The following is a 9,716-nucleotide window of genomic DNA, read 5'->3' as shown; positions in this document are numbered from 1 at the left end:
GATACCCTGACCATAGATTGATCTTCAAAAATATATGCGTTCCCTGCAGCTAGTCAAACATTTCATCTATACAAGGTAACGAGTTTCAGTTCTTCACTGTTACCTTGTTGAACTCACGGTAATCAATGCATATCCTCATTGACATGTCTTTCTTATTTACAAACAATACTAGAGCGCCCCAGGGTGAAACACTAGATCTAATAAAGCCCTTATCCAGTAGTTCCTACAACTGCTCCTTTAACTCTTTAAGTTTACCTAAAGCCATCCGATATGGAGCTTTAGAAATCGGTGCCTTATCTGGTAGCAATTCAATAGCGAACTCCACCTCACGATTAGGAGGTAAACCGGATAAATCTTCCAGGAATACATCCAAAAATTCATTAACCACTTAGATATCTTCAAGTTTCAGATCATCCCGAGGTGGTTCCTTCACACAAGCTAAGTACCCCTGACACCCATCTAAGAGTAACCTTCTTGCCTGCATAGCCAACAGAATTTGTGGTGTCAAGCGCACACACAATCCTATGAACTCATACTCCGATTCCCCAGGAGGTATGAACATCACCACTTTCCTACGACAGTCAATCATAGCAAAACTGGAGGATAACCAATCCATCCCCAGTACAACGTCAAAACTGAACATATCGCATACTACCAGATTCACCGGTAGCAGCATTCCTTGAATTACCACTGGGTAGTTCCCTAACATCTTCCTACAGATCACCACACTCCCAGATGGTGTAGCCACAGACAACCCCTCATCCATAACTTGGGTTTCAACCCTACAAAGTTTCATAAAGTTTGTAGATATAAAGGAGTGGGTTGCTCTTGAATCAAATAATACAATAGCTTTATTTGAAAATAGTAGCATGGTACTTGTCCCCACATTGCCAGCATGCTTTGTATCAACAGGAGTAAGCGAATACACTCTCACCTGAGCTGTATTTCCTTGAAAGTTTCCCCGCGATACCTGATCCTTTCCCCGATTCTGACTTTGTGTAGGCGTATCGTTCATCTGCGTATGATAATCCCGGATCCTGTGGCCCAATTTGCCACAACGGTAATAGTTGCCCTCAAACGGCTAGTATTCTCCATCATGCCATCTGTTGCACTTGGTACAACGCTCGTGAGGTCGGTTCCCCTATGGACTCCACGATTCTATACCCTGGCGATTACTTGAACCGTAGTTCCTTTTCTTCCACTGCCCCTGGCGAGAACCAGTCTGAGAACCAGAAGACATTGTCCTCTTATTTTGTTCCTATACCACCTCATCCTCCAAGAGACCAACCTAAACCACGACGGCTCTATCTACTAGAACGGGAAACTCTCGAATCTACAACATTCCTGAAAACTCAAGTGTAGTCCTAAGAGGGGGGTGAATTGGGTTTTAAAATTTCTTTAAATTTTTTTAATTAATTCTTGACTTCTTTGTTTGATTTAACAACCACACAAGAACTTAGTTCTTTTTATACAATCCACAACACAATTAAACATTTAATCAACCACTCAAACCAATTAATCGCAAAGTAAGTAACCAATCAATCTACATAATATTCAATCAAGATATTTAATTTGTTTACAGCCTTGTAGTGAATGGAAGTTTGAATGAAGCCCTATATTTATGAAATTTGTTTCTTAAATTGATATTCAACAAATCATCCACACTCTTTCTAAAATTCAGAATTCAAATAAACTCTTAGTTAATTTATCTTTGGGTGTTTAACCAATCTGTTGACTCTACGAGTCCAATCCGGTTTTGATAATGACAAATCACTTGGTATTTGATCTGTGCATTGAGTTTGTGAACAAGACTTATATTAAGCATACACGGAAGGATAACAAGTCATGGAAGCCTTAAAGTAAAGCACACATATCTTGGCAAGATCCATGGAACTCAAAGAGTATGAGAAGCAAGATGCAAGCAGCAAAGTTCAAGCATATCTTGGGAAAGGGTACTTAGACCTCATGTATTTACATTTTCTTATGATTTAATTTGAGGCTCAACATAACTTAGAAAGACGTTAGGATTCATGCATTTCATGTATATCATTAGGGGACATTCATGGACTTAGAAATACTTTTAAAATCATGGAAAATATGTTTTATAAAAGACCCAAGAAGGAGAGCAAAGCAGAATTTTAAATTAGAAAAGAAAATTTCAGAAAAGGGGACTTCGGTTGATTGAACTCAAGCTCAGTCGTTTGAAGAATTCCCTTAGACGTATGAAGAATAAGCTTGGTCGTATGAAGATTTATTTGGGAAAAACAGAAACTGGAAGAAGCACTTCGGTCGTCTGGACTTGACACTTCAGTCGCATGAACTTGACACTTCGGTCGTCTGAACTTAACTTCGGTCGTCTGACCCTGTGTCCAGGCTATTTTTTTGAAGGATAAAATGACTTTAGTCATCTGAACTTGCGGGAAAGATTAAAAATTTTTAATTTTTATTGAGCAAACACGCGAGATATCTTTTAATCCAACGGTTAAGATCAATTCTAAGGGTAAGACACTATATACACTGAATTACAAAACCCTAGTTCGCATGCCAAGAAAAACAAGAAGAAAAGATAACTCCTTTTGAAAGCGAATTGAGAACGTTGAGCACTTTGCTATACGATTGCCTGCACTTTAACTTACTCTTATCAAGCTTGGGCAAATCTACTCTTGAAATCAAAAGGTTCTATTCACACAACTTTATTTCATCTTGGTATTGAGGTTTGTTTGATTCATTTAGTTCTTTCCAAGAGATTCTCATATCAACATCTGCTATTGAATATTTTTAGAGAGGTTTGATATTGAGTCTTTTCATATTCACATAAAGATTGTTTTTTTTGACTAGTTGAATACTTGAGAAAGTTTTTATTTGGCCATTGTTTAAAGAGTAATCATTCAAGTGTTTTCAAAGTTAAAGATGAGATATTTTGGTTACTTCTAAACTAGTTGATTAGATAAAGAAGTGCATAACTAGATCTATACATATTGAAGGATATTTTCTAAAAATCATATTTTAAGTATTTGATACTTGGTATTCTCATCATATAGATACATACATATATATATGGGAAAATACTACCAAGATCACGTTGAGATCGAACTCTTGAGAGAAATATTGTTTCGACAAAGTGTGTGTCAAATCTTTGCAATCTACAAAGTTATCTTTATATTCAAAGATCTAACCTAAGATCTCCAAAGCATTGTTTGGGTTGTGTGTTAAAGCATATCATACATAAACGATTATATCGTTTCATACATTTTGAGCTTCCGATTTTATCATATGTTAATGTATTAGGAATTTGAATTGTACTCACGAGCTTTTGTTTTGAAGCATTTTTGAGTGTTTTTTTACAGATTTTATTGTATACACGGTTCAGTGTGTGAACCGGTGTTTGAAAAGAGAGTTGTACCTCTTATAAGCAGTGGATTATAAGGAAAGCTTCGTCCCAATTTAAGGAGCAGGAATTTTAATGAAATCCTTGAGTGGTTGCTTAAGGTGAGGACGTAGGCCGAGTTGGCAGAACCTCGTAAAAACAGCTTCTGTCTTCGCTCTTCCCTTTACTCTTTACTTTCAGCACTACATTTAAATTGTTCGTCTTGCATGTGTAGGTTGAATAACATTGCACACAATTAATTGGGTAATAAGAACTCACTGCTAAATATACAAGTAGGGATTAAGTGGTAAATAGATTCAAAGAATTTTAAAATACCCAATTCACCCCCCTCTTGGGATTACATCTAATTCAACACAATCAACGTACTCCCTTTAAGGTTTCCACAAAGTATTGATCAACTAATGTACTCACTTTCAATTTCCGCAATCCCAAATCAAAATTAAACTTTAAGTTTACTTAATTTCCAAATTTACATAGTATATATGATTAAGGAATTTAAATCATCCACACAGTTGATATATGTGCTGAAAATAAAGAATAAGGGAAAGAGAGAGTGACACTAGGATTTTTACAAGGTTCGGCTTATCCCCAGCCTACGTCCTCACCTTTGGCAAACCACCAAAGTATTCGCTAAATCAGTTCCTTTGCCAGGCGGAACAACACCATTTACACAATCCTTTAGTAGGCTGGAGCCCGCGTCTCCAAGTGATATCTCCTCACTCGGTCATTCCTTCAATTAAGCTAGATCTTGCCTTTCTAAGCGATATCCCCTCGCTTAGACAACGATTCAAACACCTTGGAATCATCAAAATCACTATAAGAAAAGATAAACGAAGGTGTACAAGAGATGCTCTCAAAAGAGCTTATTAGTACAAATTCAGAGCTATATACTTCAAAGAAATTCAAATATGAAATTCAAATTAAAGCTCAAAGAGTGTATCACCGAATGGTTCTTTCAATGGATGAAATAATTCAAATTTTTAACACAAGATTGGTGATTTAGAATTAGAAAAACCTCAGTAAATTTCGTGCAAGATGAGAGTGAGAAAGCCCTTGAAAGTTTGAGAACAATTGAGAGAGACTGAATGCTGAATTTGATTCTTGGTTATTGAATTAATTGATATTGGGTGTATTTATAGAGTTAGAAAAGTATTTAACTTGATCCCCAAGTTTACTTGGAGTAGTGTTCAAGTTTTGAACAAGTTTGAGCCCCAAGTAATTGATTTTTCAAAAATATGTTCGTTATGAATTTTAAAATTTGTAGCATGGTAGTAGCCTGAGGGCTTCTAGTCAGTCGCTTGTCAATGTATTACACTGATAAAATACACAGACAGTAGGGTGGTAGTCGCTTGTCACCTTGGGGTCAGGCATCTGTCATTGAGATTTCCTGTTTTAAAAAATGGGCAGAAGGGTGACAGCAGCCTAGTGAAACCTTGTCAAGCTTCTCATTTTACACTATCAGGCACCTATCAAGACCCAGACAGTAGCCCGATGACCTTCGGTTTGTATACTTTAAAAGCCTTTAAGGTGGCAGCCTATTGACCATGTTCAGTCAGACGTCTGCCAAGTAAAAATCCTGACTTTTAAAATATGTTTGTATTCTCTCTTTGCTTCTTAATTCTTTGAATATCAATTTGTTTTCTTTGAAAAATATGTTCCAAGTTTTAAAACTAAGGTCTCTAAGTCTCTTTTTCCTAATGAGCTTCAAAATTAAATTTCATACTCGAAATATACATGAAGTACTTACAAACATGTCCTATTAGACTCTTTTCATTTCTTGAACTCTCTTTGAAAAACTTCATCAAGTTGTTGCTTTGAGTTCCTGAATTTTCAATATTGATCACTTGAGTTGATATGAGCTTTCAATGTTCTTGTGATCTTTAAGTCTTTCCATGTTGGTCTCTTGAGCTTTTTGAATTGATCATGAGGTATGCTTTTGTTTCAATATCTGAAATATCACAACTTTGAAGAACATTAGATAACCTTACTTTGTTATCATCAAAATCAAGAGTCGTAAGCCTTGGTTAGGTCAACAATCTCCTCCTTTTTGATGATGACAAATAAGGAGCAAAAATAGGTAAGCCTTAAAAGGTTCCCCCTTACAATAAGCAAAAATCTTTAAAGTTAATATAACATTAAATCACTATTTCAAATACTTCACAATTATAGCATTTCAAAAAGTCATTATAGCTCGCTTCTAAATAAATTCATCATTTCATAATCATCATGCATACTCCCCCTTTTGACATAAACATAAACATATTCCAAGTTCAAGTTTATCAATCAATATCAAATACTTCATGCTCAATTTTTGCTCAAAACTTCTCCCCTTTTGACATCAATCAAAAAGAGTAAAAAAATGATTAAGTTAAAATAAAATCACATTTTGAGCATATCATCAAACATGCATATTAAACATATGTACATACTCAATTTATTATTTTCCAATATAACATGTGTAGTGTGTTTTAATATTCATGCATATGTGTTGTAACGTCTTTACGAACATCATTTTCCCTTTTGACATTATTCATGATACCAATTGAACTTTTGAATTGTGAGACCAAGTAAGTCATTAAAGAATAATACTAATTGAAATTTGAAAATTGTGTTACCAATTTAAAATTTCATTAATTCATGATATCAATTTGAAAATAGGGAAACAATCATAATATAAGAAATAAGTTATAACACTCCCCCTGAATTTAATACATTCAGTTTTGATACCTATTATACTTTTAAGTTTATCATCTTATCCTTCAAATATTTGATTTATATCATGACTGTGTTTATGGATACTAATATCAATTACCATGTCAATATCATCAATATCTATATAATTATGCTAGTCATGCTCATATTCTAATCGAACTTTTTAAATCGTGAAATCAATTGAACTTTTAAATTGTGATACCAATTAAAGCATTCATGGATACAAATATAGCAAAACTAATATTATATCATGTATAACTCATGGAAATCATATCAAAATTTCATGCTTCAAAATCAAGCTCAATAATTTCATGCTCAAGTTTTCAATACTATAGTGTGCCACAAATCATGGATCATTTTTATGTAGCATATAGCATATCAACACATCACATAAGCAAAGAGCATATCATAATCATTTGCATTATACTACAATATTGCTCAAGTTGTTTCTTATTTTCAAATATCATTTCTTAATTAAAAACTTATGCAATAAGCTCATATTTTCTTACTTTTGACTTCATATAAGTTCCCAAATTTCATATATCTTAATACTTTCTAATTTAAGGCTTGTATGAATTTTTCATTAATTTAGGCCAACAATTAGTTTCATTAGTTTTAATAAGATCAGCATTGATAAGTTTGAAAAATTTTTATCCTTATTTTCTATTTCAATTTTGTTCAATATCCTTGTATGTTTTTCCGTAGATTTGATATCAATTGAAATTTAAGGATTTTGTCATAGTATTTCATCGGCACCCATACTTTCTTGGGTCCGGTTTCTTTAGAAAGTGATGTTTCTTTAATTCTCCAAACTTGTTTTGTTTTCACACTAAAAAACAAGGTGTAGTCCCAAGAGGGGGGGGGGGGGGTGAATTGGATTTTAAAATTTTATTTTAATTCCCTTAAATAATCTTTAAACTTCTTTTAAGTCCTTTTTAATGAAATCTTGTTTTCTTGTTGTTTTACCAAATACACAAGAACTTAATTTCTTTTATACAATCAATAACACAACTATGTAAACATCCAAGTAACCAAATCAATCATCCAAGTAATCATTCAACCAAACCAAGATTTAAAATATACAACACTTTGGTAATATAAGAACTTAAGATGGTAGTTTGTTTATATAAGCCCTATGAATACAAATTTGAACTAAGCCCTGTAGTGAATGATAATTTATGCTTGCTGATATGGATTTGCTTCTTCAATATGATTTTCAACAAAACATTCACAATCACACTTCTTCCGAATGTTCAACTTTTAAATAAACTTTTAGTTTAATAAGTTAAGGATGATCAACCAACGCAGTCCCTTTCGGTTTCCGCAATCAATGTTGATAAAAAAAAAACAAATTATTTTTTGTTCTATTTAACAATCAATCACTTAGAATTCAGAGATTTATAAAGCATCCACACAATTTATATACTTTGCTGAAAAGTAAAAAGAAAGGGAAAGAGAGAGTGAGAGCGGGATTTTTATGAGGTTCGACTTATACCCAGCCTACGTCCTTGCCTTTGGCAAATCACCAAAGGATTCACTAAACCTGTTCCTTTATTGAGTGGAACAAACCTTTACACACTCTTTCAATAGGCTAGAGCTTGCCTCTCCAAACGATGTACCCTCGTTCGGTCACTCCTTCAAATAGGCTAGAGCCTACCTCTCTAGGCAATATCCCCTTGCTTAGCCAACGATCCAAACAATCCTTAGATTCGTCAATCTACAAGATACAAGTCAAATATTTGTGCACAAAGAATTTGCTCCTCAAAGAGCTGATTAGTACAACAATTCAGAAACTAATATACTTCAAAGTAAATTCACAATACAAAATTCAAATTGAAGCTCTAGAGATTTATCACCGTATGATTCTTTCTATGAATGAAAGAATTTAGTATTTGAAGCACAATCTCAGTGAGAAGACCAGCAAGACTTAAGTTTATTTCGTGCAAGATGTGAGCAATGGAGAGCTTTTGCAATTTCAGAATACTTGAGAGAGTTTGGTTGCTGAATTGATTTCTTGGTTTTCAAATCAATGTAACTTGAGGGTATTTATAGAAGTAGAAAGGTTTCTAACTTATTCCCCAAGTTTACTTGGAGTAGGGTCCAAGTTTTAAATTAATTTGGGCCTCAAGTATTGAATTTTTAAAAATATATCTGTTGAGTATTTTAAATTTGTCACGAGCCAGACGACTGTGTGCTATTTGGCAGTCGTTTGTCCATGCATTTCAAGTATATATTTCTCAAACAGTAAGGTGGCAGTCGTTTGTCCTCAGGGTGGCAGTCATCTGTCACTGAACAACTCAGTTTTTAAAAAATACATTTAGAAGGGTGGCAGTTGGCTGGCAAAACACACCCAGTCGTTTCAGTTGTCATTGGCAGTCGTCTGTCAAGTAGCTGACAGTCGTCTGTCCTGCTTCTGTCTTACTTAGTTTAATTCCTTTAACATGCTAGTGGGCTGTCCATAGATAGATAGTCGTCTGTCAACCAGATTTTTCTTCTTTAAATAAAATTTTTATCTCTCTCATCTTTGCTTAATTTATCAATTTGAAGTACTTACAAAGACTTGTCCTAAGAATTGAGGTGACTACTTTTTGGTTTGAGTTTTCTTGATCTTCTTTGTTGAACGTCAATGATCCTAAATTTGATGTGAGCTTTTAATTCTTTGTCTCTCTTGATCTTTCATCACTAATTCAGACTTTGAGCTTTATTGATTTTTGAACTTTCCATGTTGAGCTTTTCATGATGTTCACGTGAGCTTTTATTCTTGAATCCATGCCTCAAGCTTAATATAATCATCCTTATTTGAAGAACAAGCTTTCATGAATTCTTTAACCTTGCATTCACCATTGAGTCCTAAAAATACATGACTTAAAACAAAGCATGTTAAGATCTACTTGTTTGTTAGCATCAAAACAAGATGTTAAGCCTTGTAAGGCCAACACACACCCTTTCTCTTAAATGAACATTCAAACTTTATGTGTCCCTTCTTCTTACATGGGTAGCATATAATGTGAGTGTAAGCATTTGAAGAAGTACTTACATAGTCTTTGGAGGCTTTTGTAAAATACCCCATATAGAGGTTCTTCTTCCTTGTATTTTCAACTCCATTAAATCCTTTATCTTCTTTGTTTAAGGTCATTCTTTGTGATCCTCTAATTTTCTCAAAGTTTTCCTCTCCTTTTGTGAAATTCTAAATGATCTTTTCTTTATCTTCAAGTTGACTTTTGAGATCATCTATCTCAATATCTTTCTTGCCATGAATTATTTTTTTTGTGATTTCTCTAAATCTTGAGACATTTTTCTGATTTTATCCTCTAATTCAGAAATATATTTGTTTTTCTCATTTTCCATAGAAGTTTGGAATTTTAGATCTTCTATTTCTTTCATCAACTTTTCATTCTCGTTCTCTAATTTCTTGATTTTCAATTCTTTTTCTTTTTCAGTAAGATTTTTAGATTCTAACTCTTTTATCACAGCTTCACATTTATTTGCAATTTTCTTTATTTTTGAATCTTTTTCATTTGCAGCAAGTTTAAGAGATTCTAACTCGTTCATAACTCCTTCATTCTTGTTTTTTAATGAAGTATATTGTTTAGTTACTTTGACTAGCATCTTATGC

Source organism: Malania oleifera, chromosome 10 (assembly GCF_029873635.1).
Source record: "Malania oleifera isolate guangnan ecotype guangnan chromosome 10, ASM2987363v1, whole genome shotgun sequence".
NCBI classification, from domain to species: Eukaryota; Viridiplantae; Streptophyta; class Magnoliopsida; order Santalales; family Ximeniaceae; genus Malania; species Malania oleifera.
The sequence above is the reverse complement of the archived record's forward strand: the minus strand, read 5'-3'. Positions refer to the sequence as shown.